Source organism: Magnolia sinica, chromosome 12 (assembly GCF_029962835.1).
Source record: "Magnolia sinica isolate HGM2019 chromosome 12, MsV1, whole genome shotgun sequence".
Classification (NCBI taxonomy): Eukaryota; Viridiplantae; Streptophyta; class Magnoliopsida; order Magnoliales; family Magnoliaceae; genus Magnolia; species Magnolia sinica.
In genome coordinates this window covers 64,160,354-64,172,623 of record NC_080584.1, presented here as the reverse complement: position 1 = coordinate 64,172,623, position 12,270 = coordinate 64,160,354, and the positions used below count along the sequence as shown (strand labels likewise).

Genomic DNA, 12,270 nt, shown 5'->3' with positions numbered 1-12,270 from the left:
TGTGGAAGTAAATGTGAATATGGAAGTGGTTGTGAATGTTGAATTGAATGAATATGAATGTGTAAATGCATGTGCATGCCCACTATGAATCACACCTAAGGCCTAAGGGGGTGGATCCCCTTGAGCACTATAGATCTCTTTAATCCCCCAAAAGCATTGTGGATCGCACCTACTCAGGGGGATCCACCCCTAGGTGAGATCTACAGTGCTCAGGTAGGCTCCACCTCTCCAGGTGCGATCCACACTCATATTCACATCTTCATTCATTCGAATTCAATTGTATAAATGTGGATGTTTAAGTGCATGTAGTTGTGAATTTTGAATTGTATAAATGAAAATATGGAAGTATATGTGGTTGTGGACGTGAATGTTGAGTTGTATAAATGCAAATGTGGAAATACATGTAGATGTGGAAGTGGAAGTGAATGTGAATGATGAATTGTGGATGTGAATGTGGTGTGAATGTTAAATTGTATGGTGTGTATGTGGATGTGGTTATAAATGCTGAATTGTATATGAATAAAAATGTAGAAGTGCATGTGAATGTGGTCATGAATTTTGAATTATATGAATGAAAATATGGAAGTGCATGGAATGCAACAGTGGATGTGGATGTTGAATTGAATGAATGTAAATGTAGAAGTGAATATGGATGTGAATATTGAATTGAATAATTGAAAATATGGAAGTGAATGGGAATGTGGAGGTGGATGTGGAGGTGAATGTGGATGTGAACCTTGTGAGAGTAGATCCCCCTGAGCACTATGAATCACACCTGGGAGAGGTGGATTCTCCCTAAGCACTATAGATTTCACCTGGGAGTCTCAAGTGCAATACATAGTGCTCATGGGGGATCCACTCCTCCCAAGTGTGATCCATGGTGCTCAAGTGAGATCCACCAATCCCATGTGAGATCCACAACCCTCAAGTGGGATCCACACCCCCTACGTGAGATCCAAAGTGTCTTAAGTGAGATCCACCCCTCTCAGGTGAGTTGTAAAGTATCTCAAGTGGCATCCACATCCATTTTCATATTCATATCTTCATGCAGATCCACATCTTCAATTCAGCATTCACATTCACCTCCACATTCATCAACATCTACGCCCACATCCACATCCACATGAATTCAATTCTAAATTCACATTCACACTGTCCATTGATTTTGTGGCCCATTTAGGGCATGAGTGATTGAACATCCACCATTATAAATTTCTGGAACGCCACAAAAGTTTTGAATCAAGCTGATATTTGTGACCTAATCAACAGGTTGGATGGCAACCTTAGTGGGCCTTAGGAAGTTTTTAATGGTGGGCATTAAATTACCCCTGTTTTCTATGGTTTGGTCCACCTAAGATTCGGATCTGCCTTGTTTTTGGGCACATGCCCTAAAATGAGGTGGCAAATGGATGGACAGCATGGATAAAACACATGAATACCTCCATGAAAAAGGCAACTCGTAAGTAGGCGTCCGACTCCTCTCCCCATGAATGCCATTGGGCAGATGTGCTCATGGTCTGGACAGTTCGTCTGATCAACATCACCAAGTATGCTCTGTCGCCCACAAAACTCAGAAGCTAGTCTAGTCAACGCTGGATCAATGGAAATGAGGCCCTCTTTGTCCTGATCGTTTGTGTTGGAGACCTCTGTAATCCCCACAGTGGGTTTGCTAATCTACACGTTTAAAACTGTTTTGAAATATCGTTTACTTTCAAATATTGGTTATCAACCGCTCAAATCAGGGGTTTATATGGATTAACATTTTCAAAGCATAAGAGGGGCTTTTCTCTCCAGGGATTGAAGATCTGACCATTAGGACAGTAGATCAGTCTATAAAAGAGGATTAGTAATCCTTTGTAAGATATTGAAGATCTGACCATTAGGATGACACTGCTCTCCTCAATTTTGGACGCTTATGGATGGTCCCAACTGTAGGAATTTTCAATCATCAGGTGGGTCACATAACATATAAGTCAAAGAGAATCACATTCAACGTAAACTCATGCCCCACCAAATGATCATACTGACCTAGCTCTCAACACCATCCATTACAAGTGGGACCCACCTGATGAGCGACCCACCATCACAAGAAAAACCAATGCATTGCTTGTTTTGGCTGATCAGGAACTAAATTATATGATCAAACTAAGCAAGATATTTCCAATGAAGTCAACTAGCTAGTTGAGTAAAGTCCAAAAATCATACCATTGATGTTGGTTTCCTCCTTCAATCTCTAATCTCCAACACTCTTTGCTTCCTTTCCTTGAAATCTCGTTCCTCTCTAATTCTCTTTGTTGTTGACTGATCGATCCTTGATCGTTGCTGGAGAGAAATGGCCATGGAAACCTTAGGTTCTATAATCCTCCAAGCAGGAAAATACCTCTGTGGCTTCATATTCTCCAAGGCCACCGTATTCATCAAATTTCGATCAAATGTGGAAGAACTTGACCGGTACATGAAACGACTTGCGAATCTGAAAACCACCATAAATGAAGAGCTTGAATCTGCAGATAAAGAAGGGAGGCTACCGAATGCAGGGGTTAAAGAGTGGCTGAAAGATGTTGAAGAAATCCATATCAAAGTGAATTTGCTAGAGGAAGAAATAAAAGCGAATGAAGAAAATCTACGTCGGCATGGTCTAAATTGTTGTATACAATTTAGATTGAGCAAAGAAGCAGTGGGAAAGCTTGTGGACGTGAAAGAAGCTATAGACTCAGCTGATTTTCGAATGGGGGAGGTGGCAAGGAATCCCCGAGCACGGGCGGTCGAGGAGATCCCTGTCCCACTGATCATGGGTCAGAAAGTAGCACTGGATACGCTAGAGCAGATTTTCGTTCTTATGGAGGATGAACACATCGGAAAGATTGGGATATGGGGTATGGTAGGAGTAGGAAAAACTACTCCAGTAAAACACTTGAACAACAAGCTTCAACGCTCTTCCTCGATATTATCATATGGGCCACAGTGTCAAAGAATGTGGACAAGAAAAGGGTCCAATCGCAGATCGCTAAAAGATTGAACATGAGGATGAGCAAGAGAGAAACCATACAGGAAGGCGCTATTCAGTTGTCTGAGAGACTGAAGAAGACGAAGAAATTTCTCTTGATTCTCGATGATGTCTGGGAGAGTATCGATCTAGATGAATTGGGTATACCACATGGGGAAGTTCACAAAGGTTGTAAGATCATATTGACCACTCAATCTCTTAACATGTGTAGGGAGATGAAGACGGATAAAGACATCAGAGTGAAAGTTCTTAGTGATGAAGAAGCTTGGAATTGTTTTGCCAAAACATAGGAGACATGATTGATTTGGATGGGGTAGGAAATCTTGCAAGAGCCGTTGCTAGAGAAAGTTGCGGTCTGCCGCTGGCAATCATAACCGTAGGGAGGGCTATGAGGGGGAAGACGAGGATCGAGTTGTGGAAGCATGCTTTGGGAGAACTGCGAAGCTCGATCCCAGACATCAGAGGGATTGAGAAGGTCTTTTCTCCGTTGAAGTGGAGTTACGACTCGTTACAAGGTAAAAACATCAAACCATGCTTCTTGTATTGCTCTTTATTCCCTGAAGACTTCTCTATCCAAGAAAGTGAACTCGTACAGCACTGGATAGCAGAAGGATTAATTGATGAGCAGCAGAATTTAGAAGCAGCATCAAACAGTAGGGTTGCCTTAATTCAAAATCTCAAGGACTCTTGCCTGTTGGAAGATGGCGCATGTGAAGGGACAGTAAAGATGCATGACGTTGTCCATGACGTTGCTATCTGGATAGCATCCTCACTAGCAGATGGAAGCAAGTTCTTTGTTCAATCGGGTATGGGATTGAGTCGGCCACCAGAGGTAGGCATGTGCGAATCGACGAAGAGAGGTTCATTCATCCAAAACAAGATAAGAAGGTTACCGGATCGCATGGTGGGATGCTCTAAGCTATCAACTTTGCTTTAACAAAGCAATCCTCTCGAAGAAATCCTAGAAGGATTCTTTACGGGGTTGCAAGCACTTTGAGTCTTGAATTTAGGTGGGACTTCCATAAGATCATTGCCACTTTCTCTTACAGAACTGCAAGAGCTTCGTGCACTTTTTCTAAGAGATTGTACTTTTCTAGCAGAGTTACCACCAATGGGACAGCTTACGGAACTTCAAGCCCTTGATCTCTCTGGCACCCAAATCAGCGAACTGCCAAGTGAGATAGGACAATTGAATAAACTAAAGCAATTGTATCTATCTCGCACACTCCATTTAGAAAGTATTAAGGCCAGTATGGTATCAAGGCTGTCCAGTTTGGAGGCATTCGACATGTCTTGGAGTGCTTACAATTGGGATGTGGTAGGGAAGGTTGGTGAGGGAAGATCAATGATCGAGGAACTGTGGTCTCTTGAGAACTTGTCTGTTCTTTACATTAGGATGAACAGCATTGCTTGTCTTGCTGTAGATTTCAGTTGGTTGAAAAGATTGAGAAGATTCCACATATCTGTTGGTTCAAGAACCTATGTTTCAGAATACCTGCCAATGCGGAACAATGAAAAAAGCACAATTTTGGGTGGTATTGATCTCTCAGGGGAAGGGGCCAACATGTTGTTGAGCAACACAAGTGCACTAGTGTTGAATAGATGTACGGGCCTAAACAGGATATATGGATTAGTTCAGAAGAGCATCTTCAATCTAGAAACCCTAAAATCAGTTCAGATTGCGAATTGTCATTCGATCACCAGTGTAATAAAAGGAGAAGATGTATCAGGTAGCATATTACCAAATTTAGAGGAACTGGACCTGGATTGGCTCAATAACTTGAGGTACATTTGGGAAGGAGTGGTTCCTAATGGAAAAAGCCTCAGGAAATTAAGGGCGTCGCGAGTGAGTGGTTGTCCATCATTGACGAATCTCATTTCCTATGATCTTCTTCCACAACTGGAAAACCTTGAAGAGATCAAGGTGAGCTCCTGTGATTGGATGCAAGCGATATTCAAAGCAAAGTGGGTGTTTGAAGTACCAGAGATAAACCAGGCAGGGGGGGTTATTGTAAACTTAAAGTATACTAAAAAAAAGAATGAAATTTAATGGAGAAAGCCTTGGGAAATTAAGAACCATAAAAGTAGCCTATTGTATGCGGTTGAAAAGTCTCATCTCCTATGATCTTCTTCAGCAATTAAAGAATCTTGAAGAGATCGAGGTAAGAGACTGTTATCAAATGAAGGAGATAATCGCAACTGAGCTGGCGCGTGGACAAGCATCAGATATCATCAAGGAAGAGGGGAATGCAATTCCAAAGCTACGAATTTTGAAACTCATTAACTTATCTAAATTAATTGATGTTTGCAAGGAGGCATTGCCATGGCAGCATATTGAAGTGATCTATTGCCCGATGTTACAAAAGGATTCTCAGTCTGTTGGTTCTTGAAGGTTCTGATTTCCAAATGGGGAATGCAAACATCACTCGGACTTCTTGTCTTTTGGGCCCTGCAGTCATGTGCCATAACCCGAAAGTCACACCACTTGGATGATCCTAGCCACCAATTGGAGGACCCTTGAGGATCATATATGGCAGTTAGAAAAAAAAAAGTGCAGCTCACATCTGTTCACAGTAGCACATGATAGATTTACTACCACATGTTTAGAGATTGAGTGCTTGATAACTAAAGTTTGGATTTTAGAACTTTCTGTTTCTCATGTCTTTGTTTCAGGAACTGTATCAGGATAACCTATTTAAGCACTGTGAAATTCATTTGGGAGATTTATTTTACTTATTTTCTTTGCTTATCTGTTTAGATAGATCTTCAATTTTCTTTCCCACTATTTTTAGTCCTGGTAATAGTTTCTTAAGTTCTTATACATTGTGATGTAAATGACTACCTCATTGGATCAGACATAGCTAATGTATTAAGTTAATCTCTTTCCGTTTACGATACTGTCAACCCCATATACGGGCATGATATTTTGGCCAGATTATCTAGACAGTGGATCCACTTGATACACGGAGTAGATGCCTTGTGGAAATGGTGCATGTGGGGTATGCAGACATTTTGAGAAGAAAAAGATTTTTTTTAAAAAAGTAATCATATGTAATTCTAATATGGTACAATAGGAAATTTCACCTTTAAATTCAAGAAGATTTTCAAAGAATCGTTTTGAATTTAACTAATTTGCTTTGGTTTAGCATAGGTGAGATTTCCTATTTGCATCACACAAATAGTTTTATGTGATCATTTCCTATTGGAATATGAGGTAAAAGAAGTGGCCTTTAATAGATCAAAACCCAAGTACAAAACCCTTATGGATCTTCCAAATCATTCCTGCAGGAGATACAGACCGATTTTTTTTTCTTATACTCCAATAAAAAGTTATTCCATTGGTTTAAAAAACAAAAAAAAAGGAGGTAGAACACATTCCTCCATGGAATTGAATACCTCATTCAAGAATTTTATTGAACCAATCTATAGGAATCAATGGAAAAGGTAAAATCATCATGATACACCAGATCTAGCTTGGCTATTGATAGAGTGAATAGATTGTCATTTCTTAAAATCTCTCTTCTAATTCACTTACTGGAACTTGTACAAACCTACGATTAATGGACATTTGTTCGTTGAAGTCATGTTGTTTAACTATCTTTCAATCAATGTTTATGTGATCCGTCTAAATTATGGCCCATAATTTGGATGGTTTAATTTGATTTGATTATACGCAACACATACAATTACTTAGTGCATGAGTTATGTATGAATCAACCATCACACTCTGCCTGAGTATCAAAAGTTTTTCTCTTAGGCAAATACTAAGCTCTTCGGTTCTACCTAGTGGGCCGACGGTTTAACACCCAAATCATTGCTCCGCTGGGTAGGGAAATCTCCTAGATAGGACAATCCTAGCCTTTCTACATTGTGGCCCACAAAATGAAGATTGAAAAGACAATGGTCCACATTCAACTGAAAGAAGGCCCAAGCTTGGCAGCTAGGATCTTCCATCATGGGAGATAATCCGGGGCATGATCGATCCACGATCGGATATAAAAGACCAATGGCATGGATGGCTTAACTATGGGCCCTACTTGCCTGAACTGAAAACCTATTGGCAGCGGTCAGACAAGTGTCGACAAGATCTTGCATAGATCGGGAAATACACTAAAATAATATTATCGCAGGACTTTCAAAAATATCAGCAGATTTTAAAATATCATGTTTCATGCCGACAACATCCTAATATTAACAGAAAGAAACAGTAAAACATTTAAAGGAATTTGTCAAGTAAATATATAAATTTAAATTATAAATTTATTCATTAATTTACAATAAAGATTTTTATTTTTTTCGGCAAGATTTTCCAGATAATAACCCCACGAAAAACCTCAAATTTTGAAAATCTCCCAAGAAATTGCTGAGATAAAGATCTGTCACTATGGTTGGCCAAAGTGATAAACAGGATGAGGGGGAGAAAAGTGAGGTTTCCAAGTTATTTTGTATGTAAGCTAGAGAAATTGGATATTACCAGCCTAGTCTCCCTTTCTTTTTTCTACTTTTCTTCTTCTTCTAGACATTTGACCAAGCACTTGTCATGCAACCCCAGTCTTCACTCTTCATCAGCTCTGTTCAGCGAAGTCACACCTTTTGGCCAACTTTTTCAACTTCTGCTTCAACTCAACACTGCAGCGTGCTAAATCTCGCTGAGGCCAAACGTCAAACAAATGGTGTGCACCATCTTCTATGCGACAAAACTGACGAGAAAGAAGAAACTAGCATGATCAATAAGGAATATAATACGAATATGTACGCAAGTCAATGTGGCACATGAAAGCAGGATCCAAGCCATTCATCAGATGGGCCAGGCATTGATGAAGCGTTACCTTAAAACGATTGGGATTAAACAGAATGTGAAGATGAAACTTCCAAAGAGAAATGTAGAGTGCAGCCATGCGAATGCAGATGTTGATATTTGCATATGCATTCCGAATTAAACCATTCGAATGGTGAGGCTGAGAGTTGATGCGTCACAGCTCGAAAAATCACCGAAAGGATCATTTAACAATCCAAATTGACGTCAGAAAACTGACGGTTGGATTAAAATTCTCCAACGGTCCAAAATCAACAGACAAATTCACATTGATAAGAGAAACAGATTGGCTACTCCCCCTGCCACCAGCCAATGGCTGGTGGTCAGTGCTATGTGAGCCCCACCATGATCTATGTGTTTTATCCATGCCGTCCATCTATTTTTATAGATCATTTTATGGTATAAGACCGAAAATGAGGTATATCCCAATCTCAAGTGGACCACATTACAGGAAACAGTGCTGAATGAACGTTGATAGTTAAAAACTTTTTGGGGGCCATAAAAGTTTTGCATCAAGTTGATCTTTGGTTTTTCCCTTCATCTGGGTTTGTATGACCTAATCAACATATTGGATGTCAAATAAACAATACAGTGGGCCTTAGCATCATTGCCTTGAAATCCATGCCATCCACCCTTATACCATTCAATCCCTTCCAATCCACCCGTCCAAATGGGCCCTAAAAACTTTTTGGGGCCATAAAAGTTTTGGATCAAGTTGATCTTTGTTTTTTCCGTTCATCTAGGTTTGTATGACCTAATCAACATATTGGATGTCAAATAAACAATACAGTGGGCCTTAGGAGGATTTTAATGGTGGATATCTAATCACTATTATTTTCGTGTGGTGTGGTCCACCTAAGACTTATATCCCTCTCATTTTTGGGCTTATATTAAGTCATAAACTGATCTGTAAAAATGAATGAATGGAATGTATGAAACACATACATTAAGGCCCACAGAGCACCGGCAATGGGGCTAGTGGCAAGGGGAGTAGCCAATCCGTTTCGGATAAGGACCGAAATATTTGTGAGAAATTCAGTTCAACTGTTTTGAGAGCTCATTTTAGGACATTCCACTAAAAATAACGTGTATCCAAAAACTTAAGTGGGTGACACAAGAGAAAACAGTAGGAATTTAGTGTGAATCGTTGAAACATTCTTATGGCTATAAAAATTTTGTTTCAGGCAATGTTTTTGGTATTTTCACTTCAACCTACTGGTAATGACCTTATAAATAGTTTGGATGGCATATAAACATCAAGGTGGAGCCCAAGAAAGTTTCAACGGTAGAAATTTCTTTTCCTAATTTTCCCTTTCGTGTGATCCACTTTCGTTTTGGATCCACCTCATTTTTTTTAATGTATTAAAATGAGCTCTCAAAAATAGATGGAAAGATGAATTTCTCAGAAACATCTCCCCACCAAGCATCCTCGCCCAGAAACTTCCTGTAAAAGGGAAATCCACGCCGGAGGCAATGATCATCCAATCCGTATTTTTTGTCGAAACATAATCCATCCACTGTGTTGCAGCCCACCATTCCAATGGTTTGGAACATGCCACTTGCCCACCTCAATGTACGTGTCATCCATGCCATCCATCCGTTTTTACAGATCACTTTAGGAGACAGACCAATTATGGGATATCCCAAAAATCAGCCGTATACGGAACTCAGGTGGGCCATACCATCGAAAATCATGTGAAGACATTCCTAAAACATATAAAAGCACTTGGTGGGGCCCACCTAAAAATTGGATGCATCTAAAACTTGGTATGACCCCTCATTCGAGTGGGACACACATAATGGATGGTCTGGATTTGTGAACCACACCTCAGTGGGCCCAAAAAATGATTATGAATGTTTTAATGGAGGGTAACCCGTAACCCCTCTCAACTTTTAAACGCAGGTATACCACGCTGGTGTATTGACGTCAGCAAGTTATGTGGGTCCCATCATGAGGTATGTGTTATATCCAAACCATCCATCCATTTGGCAGGCTCGTCTTATGGCCTTAGCTGAAAAATGAGACAGATCTAAAGATCAAGTGGACCACACTACAAAAATAATAATAATAATAATAATAATAATAATAATAATAATAATAATTAATTCATTAATTAATTAAATAGAATATTTGATCCGAACCATACCCGACCTGATCCGACTCGGTTTCCCTAACCGAGTCGGAGTTAGTTCGGGTCAGGCCAGCAGTGCAACGGATCGGATCAAGTCAGAGGACCCGGACTCGGTTCCGGATCAGATCGAGTTCGGGTCATGCATTGAAAGTTTTGGACCGAGTCGAGTTGGACCTAATCCGTTCCAACTCGACTCGATGCCCACCTCTAGCCACTTACATTACTTTACCATGGAATTTGGGAAAACAAGCAAGCCCAAAGAAAAACAACATATGGCAGTACTTCGGTAATTTCCTTCTTAAAAAGCACTAAAAGGTATTTTGATTTGTGACAGAATCCCTTGGTAAATTTGGGATTTATGAGGAATTATCCCATAAAAATCCCTTTAAAATACCCTGTTTTGTCACAATAACATTGCAATATTAACGGAGAAAACAGTAAAAACCATAGGGAATTTGTTATGTAATTATATATTTAAAATTTAAACATATTCATGAATTTGCAAAAAATATTTTTAATTTTTTTGGTGAGATTTTCATGATAATATCCTGAGAAAACCCACAAAATATTGAAATTTTCCGAGATAAAGATTTGCCACTATGTTTGGCCAAAGTGAGAAACAAGATAAGGAGGAGAAAAGTGAGGTTTCCAAGTTATTTTGCATGCAAGCTAGAGAAATTGGATATTTTACCAGCCTCGTCTTCTTCTATACATTTAACCAAGCACTTGTCATGCGCTCCCAGTCTTCCCTCTTCCTTACCTCTCATCAATGAAGCAACACCGTTTGGCCTACTTTTTCAACTGCTGCTTCAACTTACACTTCATAGTACTAAATCTCGTTGAGGCCAAACGTCGAACAAATGGCGTGCATCATCTTCTATGCGATAGAACTGAATAGATCAGAGAAATCAGCATGAACTGAATTTATTAGAATCTGTAGAATGTGGCACATGAAAGCACAGTCCGAACCATTCATCAGGGGCGTCATCAGGTGGGCCAGCATTAAAATCATTGGGATTAAATGGAATTTGAAGATGAAACTTCCAAATAGAAATGCAGAGTGCAGCCATGAGAAGGCATATGTTAATACTTGCATATGCATTCCGCAATCTAATTAAAGAGTATTGATAAGAGACTAGGATCGTCCAAGCTGTCTTTCTCTGGAATGATACTCTATCTATTGGACACGGATTAGCTACTGACTATCAGTAGCAAATCTAGCTACTGAAATTACGTCACTATGTTCTGTGGGCCCCACCATGATCTATGTATTGTATCCACACCGTCCATCCATTTGGAGAGACTATTTTTGGGAATGAGCCAAAGAATACTGCAGATCCAAAGCTCAAGTGGACCCCACCATAGAAAACAGTGGGGACAGTGACGTCCATCATTGAAACCTTCCTAGGACCCACTATGATGTTTATTTGGGATCCAACCTGTATATAAGTTAAAAAAGACATGGAGGAAGGGAAAATACAAATATCAGCTTGATCGAAAACTTCTGTGGCTTCCAAGAAGTTTTTAATGGTAAGTGTTCAATCCCCACTGTTTTCACTGGTGGGGTCCACTTGAGCTTTTTATCTGCCTCATTGTTTGTCTCATACCTTGAAATGGTCTCTCCACATGGATGGACGGTTTAGATACAACACATAGACTTATGGTGGGGCCCACAGAACCTGCTGATGTCACTTCAGTAGCCAGATTGCTACTGAACCGGTTGGTAGCTAATCCACGTCCCTATCTATTGTGTTGCCCACGATTCCTACGGTTTGGATCGTGCCACCTGTACAAGTAGCAGCATAACTGTGCATCTGTAGCCATCTTAAGCTAGCATATCGCATACCCCTCTTTTCAAACAGTGATTAACCGGTGGCCCGACTCCATGGGCCCATCACAATGTATGTATTTCATCCAAACCGTTAATCTGTTCTGCCAGCTCATTTTAGGGCATGAGCCCTGGAATGAAATAGATCCAAAGCAGGGATTGAACACCTGCTATTGAAAGCTTCTTAGGAGTCATAGATGATACTTTTGTTTTCCTTTCGTCCAGGTCAATATGACCTTATCAACAGAATGGATGGAAAATAAACATTACAGTGGGCTTAGAAAGTTTTTAATTATAGATGTTTAATCAACACTATTTTCATGGCACAGCTCACTTGAGATTTGGATTTGCCTCATTCAGCACAATTAAAATGAATAAAGCACATGCATCATGGTGGAGCCCAGAGAGCTCTGAGCACTGGGGTCACGCAGAGTGCATAATGTGAACTATGAGCTCGGGATTGTGCATAATAAACCCTGTATGTGTC

General features: G+C 40.0%; 1 long non-coding RNA gene across 1 annotated transcript; it reads right to left on the bottom strand.

The window, feature by feature from the left end:
* Nucleotides 1–871: 871 nt before the first annotated feature.
* LOC131221521 (uncharacterized) lies at nt 872–11,072 on the bottom strand. Its single transcript, XR_009159376.1, has 3 exons — nt 10,647–11,072; nt 7,482–7,707; nt 872–2,473 (listed from the first exon to the last, which is right to left on the bottom strand). It is a non-coding gene; the product is annotated as an uncharacterized LOC131221521 (long non-coding RNA).
* Between the last annotated feature and the right edge of the window lie 1,198 nt (nt 11,073–12,270).